The 21,658-nt window shown below is 43.8% G+C and overlaps 1 protein-coding gene and 1 long non-coding RNA gene across 2 annotated transcripts in view; one reads left to right on the forward strand and one right to left on the reverse strand.

The window, feature by feature from the left end:
* Positions 1 to 21,658, reverse strand: part of LOC122162000 — a 90,073-nt gene that overhangs the window by 48,106 nt on the left and 20,309 nt on the right. The gene's annotated exons all lie outside the window — the stretch shown is intronic.
* CHST8 (carbohydrate sulfotransferase 8) overlaps positions 55 to 21,658 on the forward strand; it is a 167,273-nt gene continuing 145,669 nt past the window's right edge. The window contains exon 1 of the mRNA XM_042821821.1: positions 55 to 108. The gene's annotated coding sequence lies outside the window, so the exon portion shown is untranslated. The remainder of the gene's footprint in view (positions 109 to 21,658) is intronic.

A 21,658-nucleotide genomic window follows, 5' to 3' on the forward strand; every position in this document is an offset into this window, starting at 1 on the left:
GGCTGCCGGAGCTGCGGGAGCTCGTCCCGCCGCGCTGCCTCCTCCCGCCCGCGGAGCAGCGCCGAGCCGCGGCCGCGCGGAGCGGAGGATGCGCTGAGGGCGGCGCAGGTGAGTGGCTCGCTCCCCGCTCGGGTCCCCACCACCCGCGCCCCAACTTTTCCCCGCGTCACTTCGGGAAAGTGCCCGAACTTGCGGCGGGGTCGCCCGGACCCCGTCTCGGGGCCGCGGATGCCAGCGCCGGGGGCTGCGCGGAGAGCGGCGGCCAGACGGGTGCGGGCTCGGGGCTCGGAGCGGCCGCACCGGGAGCGCAACCTGGGGCGGTGGGAGCGGGGTGGGGCCGGAGCCGGTGCTGCTCTGGGAACGTGCCTCCTCCGACCGGGTCCGGGTCGTTTTCCGTAGGTATGCGAAAGAAACTAGTTTGTGAACGGCGGCAGCTCAGTGCCTTGGAAATGCAGTTCGCCCGGAGTTCGCGTTGTGCATCAGAGAAAGGGGCACTGATGCGCTGTTTGTGCCGGGAGTTACCGCTTAGGGGAACGGGGGCTGCGGGTCTGTCTCCGGTCCCGGTCGGTGCGTCCCGACGGCCCCGCGCCCCTCCGCTGGAAAACCGGGCACCCGGAGGCACGACCGCCGACAGGGCGGGGCGGGGCGGTCCCGGCCCATCCGCGGTTGGGGCTGCCCGGCTGCAGTGCGCGAGCAGCCGGCCGGGGACAGAGCGGGACCCGCCGGAGCCCCGTGTGTGTGCGCGGTTGGAGCGGTTAGGAAAGCCCTATTCAATGGATACTGCTTTGCCTGCGGCCGATCTGTGCTGTGTGCAGATTACATGCTTGCAAAAACCAGAGATGCTCTCTTTTTGTTCTGTTTATGTTAGAAGCTTACCCCAAACCGCTCATATTTTATTGCCAGATTTAAAAGTTGCAGCTCTTCAGAGAATAGGCACAGTACCAGAGAGGGATGAATGGGAAACGTGCGCAGTCTCATAAGTGAAGATGGGAATTAGAGCCTCTAATCCCTTTTGTTTGTTAACGGTGCTGCCATGTGATGAGGGCTGTCCTCAGCTCATCCCGGGAAGGTTTCACCCCGCCAGCTGCCTGGCATCTCTTCAATTCCTTCCATGTCCCCGGGATTTCTCCTTTCCAGGAGCAGGCCACAGCAGCTCTGTGTCGGGGATAACTGCTAAGCTCTCCTTTTGAATTCGTGAGCTTCCAAATGAAACTTCAGCTGACACCTGCTACCGGCCCTGCTCCAGCACGGGGACAGCAGCAGGGGGCTGCTGGAGCGCTACTACTGGGCGAAGTAAATCGGGAACAAAAATTGGTGTCAAGTGCCTGGGTCACAGCACCCAATGTGTGGAGCTCTGGAACTGGGGCTGCTGAAACCTAATCAAACTGTGGCTCTGATGGAGCAAACTTCCAACAGCAATCACCGATAGGAATTAAATCCGTAGCGCAGACAGCAACAGAGATTAATAATCATCATCGTCAATTAGCTGATGGAATCAAACAGAACAAAATGAGTGCAAACAAAAATCCGTCTCCCCTCCCCCCGAATCTCATCCCACCCTTATTTATCCAGCGTCAGGGATGTTTTCTGAGCGTTGCTTCCAAGCACCAAAAAGTGTCATAACATAAGGTCAAGACTTAATTATTTATACGGAGCCATCAATCACTGCACAGGGCTGATTTCTTTATGAACCTCCAGAGCTGTGCAGTGAGGCAGTGAGCCCTGGTGCCCCGCGCCGAGTGGGGCTGGGAAGGTGCCCACAGCCGCTGTGCCTGGGCTGTGCGGAGCGGCTCTGCTGCCCCGTTCAAGTCCTGTAAGCAGAACATCACCGGGGAAATCTCGTGCATATCTGCTGCATCTCGGTAATGAACGCTTACTGATTACGGATTATCTGGAGAATTTAGCTTTTTCAACATTATTCAAATTTTTATGTTTATGTAAGCTAATAATACTGATGAGATTCAGTAACTACTCTTTGCCTTATGGTATTTGAAAAGTGTGTCCACTGGGCTTATCTCGGCATCTTCCAGAAGCACTTCAGAAATACTAAAATAGAATTTTTCTGCCTGAAAAAAAGAAGTATCGGTACCCGGGATAATGCTCTTTGCTCACAATTAATGCCAAAAATCAATTTGCTAACATGCTTTTTATGTTTCTGCTGATCACAAACAGGATGGCACAGTAAAAGCTTTTACTGCCATCTGATTAGTCTACGGTGGTGCTGAGTAAATAGCTGGGGCTGGCAGTGCTGCTGAGCGCCTGCGCTGAGTGTGGTGGGTGTAGAAGAGAGCTTGGGGTGCTGAGCAGGAGCAGGCCCACAGGTTTTCTGATAGCTGGATGGAAGCAGTGAACATGCACTGGAATTTTCCTGAACCTCCTCCTGGCCTCTAATGAAGGGTTAACTACCGGCAGGGATTTGCACAGACTTTCCCATTTATCCATCTGTTAACAGAAATGGTGCTGCTGATCTTATTTACATGACTGCGTTTTGGATAGGGAGATGATCAACTCAGTGTGTGTGGAACTGGTGGGGACAAAGAAAAGTGGACTACAGGAAGAGAGGGGTGGAAAGGAAAGTTGTGGTGAGAACGAGCAGAGCAAGGAGGGAAGTTTCCTTTTGCTCTCCTGTCATCATCTCCTGACGCACTGTGCTCCAAAACCCTGTTAGCACTGACGGACTGTTGGAAGCATGGGGATATCCCGGGCAGCTCGTGATCCCTCTGAACTTCATGGCAGGGCTCCATTTTGGCAAGAGCAAGTCAGTAATGCAGTCTCCTGCACATCCGTTACGCTGCTCCTACTGATCTTACACCAAGGCAATTTATCACTGTAGTTCAGTGATAGAAATACCAAAATAGCATTTCACTGGGTTTGTAAAAGGGTGTAAATTATGGGTAGAAGGACAAATGGATTGTCTACTTCTTCAAAGACCAATTAAGACATTAAGAGCATGGGGAAATATTGTTAGACACTAACCAATCATTGAGAAAATCAAAATTTAGGACCCAGTTCTGTTAAATGTTTCTCAAGCACCCTCTGGATCTTGCCCAGAGCATGTGAAAAATGAAAGATTAATAGTATCTCTTGCAGGCAGGGCCAGTCAGCTGCTTGTGTATTTTTATGGTATACTGGGTATATTTATAGCATTTAGTAATGCCAGCAACGCTCAGTATAAAGAGTAACAGATGAACGCATTGTGAAACAAGGCACTAGCAAGGCAGGTGGGAAATGACTTCCAAAATATTGCATTAACCAGGCGGGAAGAAATGCCTTTAGATAGTAAACATGAAATAATAGATGTAAGTGGCTTTAGCCAAAGTCAGGGTAGATCTTCAGATTGGTTTCAGTCCATGCAAGACTGAGCCCAGCCCACACCTTACGCAAAAGAGGAAAGGCAGGCTCACCGCGTGCGATCCCAGCAAAGATGGCTTCCACGCTGCTCTGTTCCCATGGAAAGACAGAAATGATGAAATCACAGTTGAGAGTGGAGAGGAGAAAGGAAGGGAATAAAATTGTATTGGCTCGACTGCAAGAAGCAAATAACAGATTTCCCTATTCAGACAGATGATGCCTAACTAGGGCACAAAGCAAATCATAAAAGAAGGTGGCAGATTTCACAAATTAGTCATGGCAAAAATGGTGAATTTCACAGCTTGAAGTGAATTCACGTTACAAAATGAAACAGCACAAAATGATTAAGAGCTCTAACTGATAGAAGTAATGAGTGTGTGAGCCTTAGTCATCACATGGCACCTGACACTTCTCCTTGGCTTCAGGGAAGTAACACCTTCAACCTCTTCCTGCTTGTATGGTACTGGGATCAGGTGAGGACAACCTCCGAAAGAGTCCTTTGTACATCTTTTTGGGAGATTCTGGACTGGGGCACAAGCTCAGCAGTCCCAGTAGCACTGCAACAGCCATTCAGTAAGGAGAGGCTCTGCAGGCACCACCTCTGCTCCCAGTGCAGCAATGGGCATGTGCCATGTCAAGAGCCCTGCCTTCACACCATGACCTCGCAGGTGAGCAGCACAGTGGGAGGGCAGCTGAGAGAGGCTGGAGCAAGAGGGACACTTGCAGGACAGTAGCTGCCACGCTGGGGACTACCTTCCAGAGCTGGCAGGCTGCTTTGGGGACTGTTTGGTGCTGGCCTGTGCTCTCATGCAGTAGCGGTGCTACAGCACATATCCCTCCCAGCAGGCAGCCCTCTAATAGCCCACGCCATGGTTTTCTTCCAAAACCAACCCAATTTCCCTTCCTTCAAAGGATGAAGACTAATGTCAGAAGCCTCACAGGTGCTGCTGCATGACTTCTGTTAGCAAAACATTTCAATAGCTGTTACAGAACGTTTTCAAGGAAAGCTGTGTTATTAAGTACTAAAACCTTTTGCTACCATTTGTATCCCTGCTTAGACCGAGATAAAAAATAATGGAGAAAAATGTCACCACTGTGTCTTAATTCTGCTTTTTCAACATATGCTCTTCTATCAAAGTTATTGAAAATCCATAGAGCAAAATGCAAGCAAAGTGAGCTAATACCAACCAGAGAACACCTCCTCAAGCACCATCAGTCTCCACCAAAACCTTCCTCTTCCTGGCAGACCATGGGGCAGCCCTGCTGGAGTGCCTGGAGCCGGGTGGTTCTCAGGCTGCCGGGAGGTTAACAAACCCCATTGCTGGCAGGCTGAGCTCAAAGTGAAGCAGAGCCACAAACCCCTTGGAGAGAAGTGTGTGCCAGCTTTCCTGTGTTTATTGAGGGCATTCCAGCAAAGTCAGGTCTGCTGAGCGCAGCTGTAATAATGTCATGCAGGGAGAGCAAAAGCTGTTGAAGTTGCCAGAAGTAAAGCCATGGAGGAGTGTAATAGGGCAGTGCCAGTTCCTTCAAGTCCCACCGGGAAGTTATTACCCAGCCACAGGAGGCAGAGGAGCACCTGCATCCCAGAACAGGGTATGTGCATCAAGCATGCAGCGGCCAGCCGTACCTCAGCTGCACTGCTCCTGACCCAGAGGGAGGATTAAAACTGCACACAGAAGAAACAACCTAAGAGGAATTGATCACTATTGAACAAGGATGGGAAGACAAAGTTTGAAAAGAATTAGCATTTCTAAAGGAATGCCCTTGGACTCTGGGTAAGGAATTAGAAAGGACTTTAAAAAAAAAAGGCAGGGGATGGGGAGAAGCCCTCTTCTCTGGGATTGATTTTTTTTTTTTAAACTTGGCAGATTTAAGAAGCTTTTCAGTAACATTTTGTGGATCAATGCTAATTTGATGCATCGGAGCTCAGCACTGTGCCAATTCACTGTCAAACTGATATTAACTAGGCACTTTTCTGAGCATGTTTATAGCTCAAGGTCCATTAAATATGCAGACCTGACAATGATTGCACCTCCCTTAAAATACTTAATTTGAGATGTACATCACAGCATGCACAAATGGCCTTTTGCTCTTCATCAGAGAGCAGCCTGGCTCCGCGGAGGTGCCATCCTCACCCTGGGAGTGGGGCTGGAGGCTGCACACAATGCGGTGTGACCACCACAGCCCTCAGCGGGGCCGACCTTCTGGCCCCAGGAACCAACCTGGTGGAAGTCAGCTACCTGCTGTCAATGACACTCATTGAGAGAGCACTAATTATTCACACTGGTGAAGGTTGCCGGATCAGTTACATAAACTTTTAGTGGCTTCTGATTTGAATGCCTGCAAGCTGACATCCACCTATAGGTAGGAGCTAAGTGAAAGTCACTTTATTTTTTAGCAATTCAGAGTTTGAGACAACGGCTACAGAACATCCTGGTATTTAAATCTGGGTCCCTTTTAATTCCTTTAAAGCCTGTTCATATATAGTTTGAGAAATGCTGGCTTTTCTTTCTGTTCCAATGCACAAATGATCCCTTCCGAGTTCAGAGAATTAAAGCAGCAGTTAGCTAGCAATGCATGGACGTGGATCACTGACTTCAGACAGCCATGTTTGAACACTTTCATTTTTATATCCTGAAATGGGGATACTACTTAACTTAAAGATGAATTAATTTTTCTGTTACTTTTAAGTTCTTTAATGGGAGATGCTACTTAATTACATAATAGACTTCTAAAGTTTTTTTGCACGACCTGCTTGATCTACTTAAAAAATATAAATCAATATGAGCTGAATTAGTAAAATAGTTTCAGAAATTTAAGACTGCACCAGAAGTTAGACTAGTATGTAAGAAGGGATTAAAAAAATATTGCTCTTTCATTTGGCAAAGAACAAAGTAATTTCTGGTTCCTGATCCTTTGAGCATCTCATTTCTGAGGAATCACAAAATCCATTTGTGAAGAAATCTGTGGAATAAAAGAAGAAATTGTGAAAGTATCACTGTGGAATCTGGAGGCACATGCAAGGAAGGATGCCATGAATCTCCTCCTTGTCTTGCAGTTCAAAATAACTGCTATTTTCTTCATTTCAGTGGGTGCCAAAGGCTCACAGAAAGGAATGCTCACAGAACACAGCCCTTGTTTCTCATGGCAGAAGTGTATTGGTCTGGTTTCTCACGTAGGAGAAATGATAGTCTTGTCCCAGTCTGCAGTGACTGAAAGCCACTCACTGGGAGGTGACCCTACTATTGGAATGTGGGTAGGTAACAGAGCACGACCAGATGCTATTTCATGTCTTCCCACGGAAGAACTTACTCCATCCAACACGGTCTTGTTCTAAGGAAGTTTCATTCCCTTCCATGTCTACCATGTTTTATAAAGACTTGTATTCCTCCAGCTTTCCCCAAAAGTAAACTTCAGCACACCTGTATCTAAAAATCCTCAACTCTCCAACAAAAGCTAATTTGTTTCTAGATTTTCTTCACATGAGCTATTCTGATCAGCCACACTGCTGGCCTTCCCTGCCAACCAGACCCTGCCTGTTAGCCTGGGATGGTGCTTGAAGGAACCACTTACAACTCACAAGCAGAATGGTTCACCTCTACTTGTTATGTCACAAATGTGAGATAACTGAGTGAGCTGCTGCCCACCAGATGATTGCTCTCTCTTGCCTACATCCAGCCCCCCCCAGCTCTTGCATCTCTACACACCTTCCACCCCCAGCTCAGTGCCAGCACAGAAGGAGCTGCTCAGCACCTAATGCATCTGCTCTTCCTTCGTGGATGAGGAGAGGGGATTTCCTTTCAAGCTGCCCCTTCGCCCACAGACTGTCAATAATCACATAGCACATCTTAAACAGAGTCTCAGAGTTAATGGTGCAGTAGCTAGATGCAGAGGTTTTACGTTTATGATACAGAATATTTACATGGATTGTTTCTTTTTTATTTTTTTCCCAACACCTTTGTTCTAAACTAACTTTCCTAACCTTAAAATAACTATTTCCTCCTTTCTTCGTACAAATGATTTTTTTAATGCTTTGGAATAGAACAGCTATGTTGCTTTCTCTATGCTGCAAACTCTGGAGTGTCGGTGTGTCCCCAGAGCTTTAGATACTGCATGTAACATAATGGGAGCCAGCAGCTGGAGCTGAGATCTCACGTGAGGGTCTTCTAATCCTGCACCTTACATAGGGGATCTGCAGCGCTGATGGCAGTCTGGAAATCAGCGCTTTGGTTGATACCGAGAAGAAACTAAGGTTAACATCAAGAGTTTATCTGAAGTCTCCTATAATGTTGGCATGTTGCTAGCAGAGAAATTAATCTGGTTTCCATAAATATTTGATAGAGTTCTAGCATCATCCTGATCATCACTTTGGGCTTGCTGACACCCCTCTTCTCCCTCCAGTGATCGCAATCTGTCTTGGAGTCATAGCAGAAAGTCAGGTGGTGATACTTGAATCAGTTCTTATAACAAATTCCATTCAAATTCTGTCTGAAAGGGAGTTAAGGTTTCATCCTGCTGCTCAGAGAATGATATGCTAAATGCAGCTTCCCGGGAGCTTGGCTGCAGCCCAGCGCTCTGTGATTTATAGCTCTCCTTCCCGATTCCTGGTGACCTTGGGACCTACCTGGGCACGTGGCTGAAGTTCCCCCGCTGCCCACAGTCTGTGTGGGAGCTGTCAGCCCTGCCCTGCACCTCGGCAGCCCCACAGCAGGGAAGGGCACAGTGCAGGCAGTGGCTAACACCTCTGGGCCAACATCCCTCCCGCTCATACCAGTGATTGCTGAGCGTTGGTCTTCAATGACAGAGATTGTCAGCTAACTTCAAAGCATGAAATGAATTTACAGAAGAGGCTTAAATTATATTAGCCAAAAACATTTTCCATATGGATAGCTAGAAGAGAGCGATAATCGCCGATCTCCAACCAGGCGCTGTGCCCTTTGTATTCACGTGGGAAACAATAACTTGAAAGGTTATTAACATGAGATTTCCAAAAAAGTTCTGACGTCATTACTCTTCGTAGTTAGTGTGCTGTGTGTGCCTGAGATGCCCTACTGGGAAAAGCGTGCCCACAGCCAGAGGAGCTGGTAACTGAGATTGTAACGTGTGACATTTATAACAGAAAAATTGTGTAATTCAGAGAAGTTATTGCCCCTTGAAGATTACATTCATTATAGAATGTATCAGAGATATGTCTTGAGAATGACTGTAGTTTCTCTCATTTAAATAGCTATTCAGGAATACAATTGTTCAAGCTTATGTATGTAACTGCAGATTGTTTTATAAAATTACTGAAGGAAGGCAACTTTGGTGAAAGTCTGGCAGACCCCTGCTGCTTCTCTTTGTCCAGATTTTTCAAGGAGAAATACTTGTAAATACTTGTACTTTTCTATCTAGATTCCTTATGATGGAGAATACTTTAAAAAAAGAAGTGACTTTTTTTTTTTTACCTTAAAAAATTACCTTAAATTATTTTAGATTTGTTTATTCACCAATAATTACTAGATTTTCTGCACAGCAAGCAATACAGAATTAGCTTTTAAACCACAGAATAGCAAAACTTGTCCTGGCTTTGTCTTCCAAGTACTGATATTATCAGCAGTTTGCATTACCAGAAATAGACCTCCTCTGTAATCCACTCATTCTTTACATGGATCCTTTTTGAAAGGCTTTTTCTATTGTGAAGCCATCAGAGAATCATTACATTAAGTAGTTTTTTGTAAACAAGAAACCAGTGAGTCCAAAAAACTTCCTCTGCAAGATGCTCATCACTGAGACACCCCTGGCAAAGCATTCATCTCTGCCTGGAGCTGTCTTAACACCAGTGAACCTCAACTGGAGGATATCAGCATAGGCTCATCAGGTTTTTCACTTTTACTAATAACAAATGTAAACTCTCAGAACTGTATGAGATTGATTCATATATAGTGTTGCTGCTACAATACTGTTTCTGTACTAGATGCAGAGGCTCACACTTGCATGGGAGGTGCACACGATGGATGCACACAAGGGAGTGTGGCAGAGGAAGCAGCTGGTGCAGCCCTGCCCAGCGTTGCACCCAGTGCCGTACAGCACAGCCAGAGCAGGCTGCCCGACCACGAGGCACTCCTGTCATCTCATCTGGCTCTTGTGCACGTGATTAAAGCCCCCACCTCCTTTCTATTCGTTTTCCCAGGGATCTGCCATCTCACTGTCGCACAGACCTGGCAGCAGTGCTACGCTGGGCACTCTCCCTACTCAGCTATTAAACTGCTCTGTTGCTTTCTTTTGTCAGGGCTTCTTTCCCCCCCTAATATCTCACCTAGACTTTTTCTTTCTTAGCTTCAGGCCATTGCTCCCTGGCCTACAATTTTTCTGAGACTGTGAATAATTCCCTCCCTTCGTTTCTATTGTTACCTTGAAGGTATTTATAGACTGTGATCATGTTCCCCCTGAGCCTTCTCTTTCACCAGACTCTGAATTTAGCTATCTCAGCCTCTTCGCATGTTATGTTCTCTAATCCATGTATCATTGCCCTCCTTTGTTTTCATCTTCTTTTGAAGGCTGGTAACCAGCAATGCACAGCATCGTGGTTTTGCACAGCCACTGCTTATAAGATTCATACACAGTTCCTCATTATCTATATTATGTTACTGAGAAGCACTATTTTTTTAAATGTTCTTGACTTTATGAAATATTGCTTTTCACCAAATGTAATTTTGTAAATGAAAATATTTCATATAACTCCCCATTCTGCTGCCGAGGTGTAAGCAGAAAGAAGCAAGGCTAACGAATGCATCTGACAGCAAAGACTCCTGGGGTCAGCCTCTGTTGGAAGCAAAAACCTTGCCTGAGTGAGGTGCAGCCTTCTGCACTGGTCAGCTGCCCCTGGGAGGAAGAGTTACCCTCAGGACTGTGCCTTACCCACTGGCTGCACCTTTCTGTCATAGTAACATCAGCTACCTGGCCCAAGGCACTCCGTTTCTCCATTGAGCATGGTTCCCTCAGCTTTATTGCTGAAAGAGAAATTATACCCTATTCAAAATTCTGATTTTGGTTGCATTAAAGATTGAAAGCCTCAATTTTAAATCTTGCCATGGAATACAAAATTCTCGGGAATGAAATGCAATTTTGAGAAAGAAGAAGTGTTCTGTCTTGATGATTTTGATCTCCCCTGGAATCTCTGACCTGGTGGCACTGCTGGACCTGCCCCCATAGCCCTACATTCAGCTGGTCCTGCTTGAGCCACACAGGAGCAGCCACTCCTGGCTCATCCAGCCCCAGGCTGTCCTCAGCCAACCCCACAGCTCAGCTGGCTGCTGGGGCCTACAAAGCAGAGATGTCTCTTTTCACCTTACTGTCTCTTTTTCCCCCAAAAAAAAGTTTGTAACAAATCCACAAAGCAAAAAGCCTCAGGAAAAGGTTGTGTCACGTTGTGGCAAAGGAAACTATGCCTGGGAGCAAGAGCTTTGTATGTGGAAAGAATCACAGCTCCCCCAGTGCAATGGAAGGGGAGAGATGAAGAGAGAAATCTGAACCTACGTTTGTGAAGTTAGACTGTTATAAGATTTTTAAGAAAATCAAAGTAATGGAAAATAGAAAAAGCCTTCTATACCATAGCAAGTATCCCTGTGTGCATATGCCCAGATTAGATTTCTGCACATCTCCATTCACTCTGATTCCTCTGCAGAACCTGACAGTAATGATGTCCCTTATAGGACAGAACGATCTATCATACTAACCAGTGCTCTCCCACTTCTCCCATGTACTTTCCATCCCTCTGTACCAGCCCTCTATTTTCACTTAGCTCTGCTTTTGGAAATAGAGCTGACTTTTGGCCCTGGGCTTCTACTAAATTGCAAACAGTGTCTTAATTCTGAAGGATTATGAAAAGTACCTTACCAATAATATTGTGTTGAAAATAACTACTTCTTAGTTCTAAGTTTACTAAAGATAAAAAAGAACCCCCAGTAACTAACTGCAATGGCTACAAGGACTGCCATCACATAAGACATGACAAGCTTTCTAAAAGATCTTCTATCATCAAGCTGTACAAAGCATTTGCTCTTAGCAATGTGACAATTTTACTACAATTTCACCTGCCCAGTCAGACTTCATACAACAATATTAGACAGATTACAGCCATCTGCAGGGCTCATTCATGCCAGAATCAACCTAACTGAATAATTAATTTTTATGTTCAGAGATTGAACCAAAACTAGTGGGGGAAATAATTATTTCAGGGGTGCCCCAAAGACAAGTGAGTGTTTCCCTGCAGCTAAAGTCTTCAAAATTAAAAGTCATTTCAGATAAAAATATAGTTTTTTTAAAAAAGTATCAAATAATCAAAAAATAATTTGTTTTTTAAGTTTAGAGCAATGTGTAAAATGGTCAGTTGCCATCCTTGTTTAAAAAAAGTTTCATTCATTCATTTTTGTAAATAAAAGATTTCAGCAGAGTTAAGTACGAATGACAAGAAGCTACGATCTGCCTCTCAGAGGACCCATGTTTTTAATAGAGACCAAAATGCACTCTGGAAATTTAGTTCTGCTTCTGCTTTTAGTTAATTATTAAATTCAAAATGTTTTGAAATATGCATTGTAAGATGACATTATTTTAATTTTCCCAGCAGAGACATTGACAGCTCGTGGATGATACTGCACTACACTGTCCTCTTTAATGACATTTTCTTTTTAATAATCATTGATCCACACAAATTTGTTAGCTCCCGAATAGCAGCTCATTGCTCTCAGCACTTGTGAGAGTTCTGTCAGGAGCTGAGCATGGCACAGAGCATTTCTAGCCATGAAAGTTTGCTGTGCAATCACGATACCTTGGATTTGATTTGGATCCTAATTTTCTGTGGCTGTTCTAAATACAGCAGTGCACCAAAATGCCTTTAGTCCATGAATGCTGACAGCATTCAGAGAGGGAAGGTAAATCCTGAGAGGAAACATCAGTAAAGTTGTTCAGAAAGCAGTATTTCCTGTCCATCCCTAAGAACAAGAACCTCTTATCTCCACACTATTTGGCTGCATCTATCACTGTTTTCTGAAGTTAGTGTTTAAATGACTGGCCAGCCCAGGCCCATCTTGCACAAGGAACATGAAGTCCACGTCATCCTGCAGCCTTGCTTTTTCTTTTCAGTGCCCTAGGTCTTGTTCTAGTCTTCTCAAATGTTGTGAAAGCAAACACCTGCTGGAAAGCAAATGGTAACCCGTGGTCTAAGAGTGTACACAAGGCCCTGAAAAAACGCTGCTGACATTGCAAAGTGAAGTCTTGCAGTGGCTGGTGCTAAGGAGCAACTGTGTCCTCCAGCTGCTGCACAGAGCCTTATGGAACAAAAGTGCCTCTTTCTCTCCTCCCTGCTCTTCTGAGAGAATAGGGATCGATATTGTAGCATGACTTCTTTCCTGAGTCCTACAGGGGAAAGGGTTAGGGAAATAAAGTCCTTTCCCAGAGAATCCCCTGGACTGGGGGAGAAGAGCCCCTCAGGATCCAGCTGAGACCACTGCGGTATTTATTTATTCCTTTCCCAGTGATTCCCAGCAGCTTTCAGAGATTACTGCTCCCTTAGGAAACTACAGCTCAGAGATGCACAGCACTATTTCCTCCTGTTCCTTCCCTTAGAATCTCCCCTGGGAAGGAGAAAGGTTTACAATCCTTTCTCTTCATCTTGCAAACCAAGCCTTGATCTCATTGTCTGCTGCTACACAAACAATAAACAAGGTTTCCCAGCATGGTTTGTCTTAGTAATATTCTATTTCTCTGTCAGACTCTAGGTCAGGTGGTAATTTTGGGTGAGGTACTATCTATAAAGACAAATGCAAGAAGCAATCTCAAGGCAAGGGATAAACCAGATGACCCGAGTGATTTTCTCTGTCACCACTGTCTATGTTTCTATTATGGAATAAAGCACAGGACAAGGAGAGGGATTCAGCGCTTTGACTGTAGTGACAGATACTACCAAAGAGCCCAGCTTAGTTCATCTCTGCACAGCCCTGTAAGGGGCAGGCTGGCATACCCAGCAAAATAGTGATATTTATCTTCTGTGCACAGCTGATCTATAGAGCACAGCATTTTCCTGAAGGATGTCAGGGCCCGCAAAGCTGCTTGGCTTGGTTGGCTGAGGTGTTGGTATCTGTGTGAACTCAGAGGGTAATTCTGTCTTTCATTCCTTATCTTGAGGCTTTGTCAGACATTTCTGTCAAGAACGAATCCCTAACACTGTCTGTCCATATGGCTCAGTAAGCGTTAAAATAAGGAGAGCTTTGGGGAAAAGCACGGGATGCAGGATTTCCCTTCCAACCCAAGGGCTGCCTCAAGCATGTTCACAGCCTGCTCTCTGCAGATCTCCGGAAAGGGCGTTAGCTGAACTCCTGATGCCAGCAGAAAAATCCTTCTCTGAACAGCCTATTATTAAGATCCTATTCATTATATAGTAAAGGTCTTACAGGTCAATCTGTTGTTTTGTTTCTTGGACAAGAGTACAAGTCCAGCCCTCACTGACAGCAAGCTACCAGCCTTGTGTAGCTGCTTTTTCTGGGCAACTGAAGAAAAACAACAACTTCTGAGAAGGTTTAACAAAAGGGACTGAAGATAATTACATTTATAGTTTATAAATGTGAAGGTGACTCGTGGGTGTTTATACTGCTCAGACAGAAACGTTGTTAAAGGGAACAAGATGTCACGATCCTACAGCATCCTTTTTTTTTCCTTTTTTTTTTAAATGTGAAGTAAAAGTCCGTAGTACCAGCAGGCAAATGGCTTTTCTTTGCAGTTAGCCTCTCAATTCTATTAAGAAATTACTGAATATCTCCCTGCCTCTTTTCTCTTTTATTCTTCTTGTTTGTTTACTATGTAGATAAATGCTTCATTTAAACCCTGCTGCAGTCAGGGAGTGTCTCTAGCAGACACTGGATCACATTGTCACCATGATTTAGGGTTTCACTGATCGTACTTTATTAATTTTGTATTCTCCAAAAGGTCTTAACTCTCGTATTATATGTTCATTGAATTGTTTAAAATGAAGGGGCTTTCAGTGTCCATTGCCATACTAAAAGGAAATAGAGAGCTGGCTGTTATCATGCAAGTTAAGCAGTCTGAACAGTGTCTTTTAGCCAGATGTAAATCCACAATTATAAATCACCACAGGAAGGGGAACGGCAATCACTGCATTTTGATTTATTGCCACAATACTTTTCATATAAATATACTGACCAGAAGAGGGAAATGAGGTATCTTTTCTATTTCTTTATGCAGCAAACATCTCTCCTTAAAGTACCATTTGTACTAGAAGTCAAAAGAGCATCTCAGTAAAACTACTCACAGAAGAGAGAAGAGATAGTGCCAGACTGATGCACAGTAGAGGAATAAAAAATCTGCTGGGTAGCATAACTATGTAGGGCTGTATAATTTCTCCAGATTAGGATGTACAGCATGTGTAGTCGTGTTCACGTAAGGTATAAATAGTTCCCACTCCTTCAAAGGAGAGGACTGTCCTGGGAGCTGCAGGCAATCAGAGTTTTAGTTCCTACTTCTGTGGTATTTTCTGCATGTCATTTAATTTCACTGTGCCTAAGTTTCTTCATCTGTAAAATAAATCTTTTGAATACAATTGAATCAGCTTCATACAGCAAATTACATCTGATGCTGAATCATGTCCTTTATCTCTCTGTCTATTTTTATTGTGAGCTCCTCAGGGCAAAGGCTATCACTTGAAGTCTCATATATAATAAAAGTGTCTTGAGCACCACAGAACCCCATTGCCAGGAACTAGAAGCTTACTATAATAATGATAACAAAACAAATTCGGTCAGTCACTCAAATTAAGATACAGTGTTCAAACCAATGGAAATCTGTACTTAGGACCTTTTCTCATGAATTCATTGGCACCCAAAACAGATAGCCTGTTTGGGGGCATCCCTGGACAGGTGTAAAACACTGGATATGCTTTAGTCTTTGGCCAACAAGAAGAAAGCAGCTTTCTTGCTGAAATAGAGCCATTTGGGTGCACAACAGTAAAGACTGCAGTCTAAGTAATGGGTACTGAACAGCTCAGTGACCTCATCAAGAGCTTTAATGTGCTCAAACCCCTGTTTTTCAGTTGTAGGAAAGGGTTGGCTAGTGTGAACATATCCAAGATGGACAGAAACTAATAAGGAATTTTTCTAGTTATATGGACATGTGGAGGTGTTTCTGGATACAGAGCTGAGAACACAAAGCAGTCTGTCTGCCTGTTCCTAAAAGAGCACAGGCCAGGGCTATCTGCCAGGATTTGCTGCATGCCCACAGGCCATGGAAAGATTAAAAACAAACAAACAAACAACAACAACCACCTTTCTTAGAAGATAGGAGCTAAAATTTTGCTATTGCTGAAAATGTCATCTTCTGTCAGAGATGGAATAGAGACACAACCTGCAAAGAAATGTGACAGGGATCTGGTCTACTAAGCAGTTTCAGAGCATATGTGCTTTACTTCATCTGGTCAAAAAACCAAAGAATAGCAAAGATTGAATCTATACTTTTTAATGCCTGTATATGATACCTCTGAGCATTAATTACATTAATTACCGAGGGGACAGTAGGCTCATTAGGCTATGGAGACATTCTTGAGAACAGGGAGAGAAGGTCCTGGGTTGTTTTGTAATCCGTCCCTGCAATTTATGCATGAGCGTTTTGCTCAGAAAAAACTTAGTGCCTCCCACCTGATTCTGGTTTGCAAGTCCCAAGCACAGAGTTGGGCCCTAACGATAGGTTTATGATACACTGCTCAATATTTTTCATACATATTAAACTCATTTTGTTGACAGAAGAGGTCTCTGGGGTCAGCAGGCTCATGATGCTCATTGCCCTTAATGGTATTAACACCTCATGTGGCAGTCATTCTGCATTTCTGCTTGCTGTGCCTGCATTTTAAAGAATGATTTTCTTCCAGAAAAACATTTCGGTTCGTGCAATCAGTGCTCATTTTTGTAAATTAAGGAATGACTTGTGCCAAATCGTTCTCCTCTTTTTCTCTCTTCCAGGATTATTTGCAATGTAGCTTATGCCACAGTCTGTATGTCTATTGCGTGCTTTACAGGAAAATGAAATCATTACACACAACACAAATTACTAGACCTCTTTCATAATCACACGCCCTTAATTGGCATGTAAGCACTAAGATCACTGTAATACATGCAGTAAAATGTCTCTGACTTTTTTTTTTCCCTCCCAGGTTTAAAGGTCAACAAGAATATTTTTCTTTAATTTGACAGGCACACAAGAAATAATGCAAGACTCATTTATGGTCAGGTAATGCACAAAGAAATCTATAAATCAAGCTAAGGGGAATATTAGATCATGCTCATATCTGAACCCATCTGGCTTAGTTCACAAAAGAATCAATATGAGGCAGAGAGCTCAGTATTACTAGTGATTTATGCTCTTGCATCTAAGGGGAAAAACATTTGCAATTTTTAAGTCGATTCATCTCCTCCCGAAACAATAGGATATGGAAAAGGAACTACAGTTAGCTATTACAACATATGCATGGTAAGTAATTTGATGACAAGTTACAGTTGGAGGAGGGCGAGTTAGTTCCACTTAATGACTCAGCACTTCTTTTTGTAATTTGACTTTCCTTCCCCCAAGGTACTATTAGTACGGAGCTGTTAAGAAACAAAATTAGCCAGATTTCCATGTCTTTGATTTCTGCAAATTGATTGTGATACATTGTTCTCAGGCATAGTACTGTTAGAATATATAACACATTGTAACATGCTTTTTTGTCTACTTTCAAATACTGTTTTCACCAATGAACCTCACGCCTCAGAACGTGATCATGGCCCAATAGTAATCCTACCCCATTCCACATTAGACATATAAGCTTTTGATCATTCTGTGAACACCCAGGATTTATGTGAGAGCTTTCTATGTATACAGCACAGCTCTCAACTAAATAAAATTGCCAGTTGGCCTCAAGTTCAGCCTCCCCATGAGACAAGATGAAAAGCATTGGGCTGCAGTGCAGTTTGCTGTGTAATGCACAGGGGTGGGAGGCAGAGGGGGAGCGAGAGATTTCACAAAGCAATTGAGTATGAGAAACAGATATTGTGGTGATGGGTGCCATAAATGTATTAGTGGAACTGGGGAAAGCAAAATATCCATTTCAGCTACAGCCATTTGTTTTACACACTGTGCTAATATCCTTCGTACAAATACCAAATACAGCTTCATTAAAATCTGGAAAGGCATTTGGACTAAAGAGAGAGCTTGACATATTTTTTTCCCATCTAACATGCACAGGTAGAATCAATATTATTTCCCCAGTATATGTTAATAAATTATTACATCAGACATTATTGATCCAGACAAAGAGGAAGGAAGTCAAAATAATGGAAATCAGATGGCTGTGATTAGAAATGCTTGGGATATTCATTTGGAAACAGCTGATAACTAAAACAGTCTATGGGCTCTACACTTATGGATCTAATAAATAGAATAAGCCTCGCTGATCAAAAACAAGGTTACTTGTATAGTTGTATTAGAGAGTTGTGCTATTGAAAGCCAGTCTATGTGTTGTTTGTAGGTATGGGAGCTATACTGTAGCTCACCAATCTGAAAGCATCAATTATAAACATCTGATCCTTTCAGCCATAGTTTTCTATTGTATTTTGCAGCTGAAAACCCCTAGCCTTTATTCTAGTAGCAGGCTTAGCACTCTTCAAAGTATTTATTTAAAAGGCTTTCACATGTTTATGTCATTATTAATAATGAATATGTTCATTAATTTGCACATGCTTTACAAACACTGGGCAGAATCCAAGCGTTTCCCATGTGAGGAGTGACATGCTGGGTCTACACTATTGATTATTCCTCAGGTATATTGTTTTAGCAGATAATAGTACACGAGTGTTGCACCTATTAACCCCAAAGATTGCAAAACATTTCTGAACCAAAGAGGGCAGTGTGCCTGTTAGCAGAGATCACATCCATCACAGGAAGGCAGGCACCTTAGAGACATCGTACAACAACGTTCTGGCAATACAGAGCTCCCAGGAGCTGTACAGGCAGGGAGCAGAGACTGCCATATCACTCACCACGTGCAATGGAGAGGAAAAAGTATGATTTACCTGAGTAGGACACAGTGAGGACACAAAATCCATAGTTTTCTCTCCCTTTGCCATCACACCACTGGAGCCTCTTCTGTTGCAAGAGTCCCACGTATCCCTTTGTTGCTGCTCTCACTGGCTTTACTATCCAGGAGCTATCTCTCAACTCAGCATCCATTTTACTACTCAGCCTTCTTTTATGTTTTTGCTATTCATATTGCCTGTCCTTAGCTGCCTCTTCTTTATAATACTCCTGCATCCTCTGTCCAGCAGCTCCCGCTTGCCCTTCCCAACTCCTCCAGGATGAGTTGGTCCCTTCTGCAGCACGTTTTGCTGGTCCCAGCTGTATCTCCTTCCTGGTCTCTGGGCTGCTGTCTCCACCGTAGGGCCCCAGAGATAAACAAGAGACACTTGCTATAGGAAACCTACATCGCAGACAAGAAAGCAACACTACCCTCATTGCAAAGAGTTTGAATGTTCTTGATAATAGTGATAGATTCCAGCTGGGACTTCTAAGGACTGTGTGGACCAGAATCTTCTTCACCTGTTCTCTCACAGACAGCATTTTTAGCACCCTGGGACCTACAGGAGCAGGTTGAGGGTACTGCCTCTGGGAAGAGTAATTTAATGGTGTGTGTATAATGCAAGTGTTATTTCTATAGCCCCGAATTATGAAAGAGGAACAGAGTTCCACCACATTTCTAGGAAACCACAGGGACTGGCCATGTCTCATCAGTTTCAAAAGCCCTTCTAAAATATGGTACCACAGAAATGTGTACGTGCAGATATGGCTCACTGAAAGTCAAAAAAATTCTTCTTTTTTTTTTTTTTCCATGCTTGGGATTTTTGCAAAGTTTCTCTTGAGCATGACAAACCAAATGTGTTTTCCTTGAGGTCTTCAGGATTTCCTTGCTCTAGTTCTGGTGTAATGAACGCCAACAGACTGTTGCACTGACACTATAATGAGACCTGGGCCACATGGGATTGCAGGATATTGTGAAAAATGAGAACATCCATTTGCACCTCTCATTTGCTGTGTGTAGAAAATGATCCTCAAAATGAATTTTGTATTTCTCCCCAATCATTCTTCACCATAGCTGATATCTAAAAAAAATTTTCCCCTGCCAGGTGTGCATGTGGCTGTCATAACAGCTTCACTGGAGTTATATCACAAGGGTGACAAAAGTCGTCTTCCAAATGGGTAGAAAATGATACAAACTCTGTAACACCTGACTGGATTTATCATACCTGCTCTGCATTAGTTAAAGATACAAGAGCATAGGATAACAAGTTTTATTGGCTGACTCGGTGCAGCAGCACTGCACCTTCCATACTGCATTGCAGTTATGAATCTCGTTTGGACAATATAATGCAACTGTTTCTTCTGGCTAAGACCTATTACATTTGTTAGCAGCTCTGTAACAACACACCTGAACCAGCACTATCCCACTTTATAGGGCCTTTTGCCTGACCAGGTTCTTTCTTCCAAAAGCTGACCAAAATGAGCAGTGCTAGAGATGATTGGAGCTCAGGGGACGAAGGAGAGTAACACCTGCTCTTTGGTCCTATACTTGCTGCAAAGTGGAGCAGACTCTTGAATTACAGCTGTGGGGAGTGGTGAAGCTTTCTGATTCTTTCTAGATGGCCTGAACTCTGCTGCCTGGCTGGGCTGTAAACTGACAGATGTGCTGAAAGCACCAAGCCTGAACATTTCTTTCTAAATTCAGCTCTGGACATTTATATGCCAAAGTAATTGAGGATTAGAGTAAGAAGTACTCCATACCTGGGATTGCACAGAAATTCATGGCAGTTGTTTCAGATTTCAGAGGAGCAGTCGTAGCCTAAGCAGAAACACAATTGTTCTGAGCATGGTGAGGTGCCGAGTGCTGAGCACTCAGAATGAAACAGAGAGTAATTTGGTGTCCCTCCACTGAAATAGGATATCATTTCCCCAACAGGGAAGCTGGTGTTTCTGCCATACATCGGTGTGTGTACTTCTGTGAAAATGGCATATTATTTCCTAGCACAGATACCTGTCTGGTCACAGAGGCTAAATTATTATTTCTTGTTCACACCTCTTTTTTTCCCCCTGCAAAGGTTTACTTCTTTAATGCTTGTTATTTAGAAACTTTGTGTTATGTAAATAAAAACTGTGACCTTTGCCTTTCTACAGGCTGGGGCTAAGCTGATGTGAAGCAGTGCAGGGAGAGATGGTGAGCAAACAGGGTTAGAGTACATTTCACAATGCCATTTTCTCACTTGCAATTTATTCTTCTTACCTCTAGCATTCCTCTGCAGAGATATTTATACAAATAGGTGTTCCGTGTACTGTATGTCACAGGTTTATTTAGGACTGTTGTTGAAGACGTACACTGCTCAAAAGAGCAGTCATAGCAGATAATTCCATTTGCCAGTTCCAACAAAATGTTCCAGGGAAAGTGCTGTTATCACCGCAGAGAATTTTAATGATGGCAGAGTTTACAGACAACTAATTTGGCAAACAAGGCTGCAGCAACAGACACCTCAGCAAGTTCGTTTGCCAGTGGTGGTGTTGTGATTGTTGCTGCCAGTTAAACACACTTTGCACCTACTTCCCAGCTCCCTCCAGAAACTTCAGAACTGCATTTATCCTGCAGTGCTAACCTTGCTCTTCATACAACACCTACTGGGAACTAATCTAAGAAAGTTGCTGAGCACCCCACACATCTAGCTGGTGAACTTGCTCATTGCTTGTTTGGTTATAAAACTTCTTTTTCTTATATAAATAATACTTCTGACTCTGCCGTTAAAAAAGCTAACTAAAATTAATAATAACTTCATTAGTAAAGCAATGTGATGCAGCAGAGAGAGAAGCTGAGTTTAGATACTTTCTGTTTTATGGGAGATGCTGCACTAATTCATATCCCACTAACCACTGCTGTAATAAATGTAAATGAACAGGGTGCCTTGCTAATCTGCTGTCATCTGTTGGAGGGAGTGAGGAAAAGAGGAGCCTGGAACTCCCTTATCTTACAGTCCTCACTGAACAGATGCTCTCTGTGCACACTGAGACCTGCATGGAAACACCACAGGGGCAGCAGTGAGGTGTTGGCTAGATGGAAGTGGTAGAAGTGTTTTACTGTTCCCTGATTCCCTTGCTAACAGGTAAACTGCCTTCTGTGGCACAGCCTAGCAGCACCTCAGAACCTGCTCTCTGCCCACCCTCCTCTCTGCAGCCGCCTGCTGTACCACTGACG

This window comes from Centrocercus urophasianus, unplaced genomic scaffold (genome assembly GCF_019232065.1).
Source record: "Centrocercus urophasianus isolate 14NV4802_14NV808 unplaced genomic scaffold, USGS_Curo_1.0 seq_2, whole genome shotgun sequence".
NCBI lineage: Eukaryota > Metazoa > Chordata > Aves > Galliformes > Phasianidae > Centrocercus > Centrocercus urophasianus.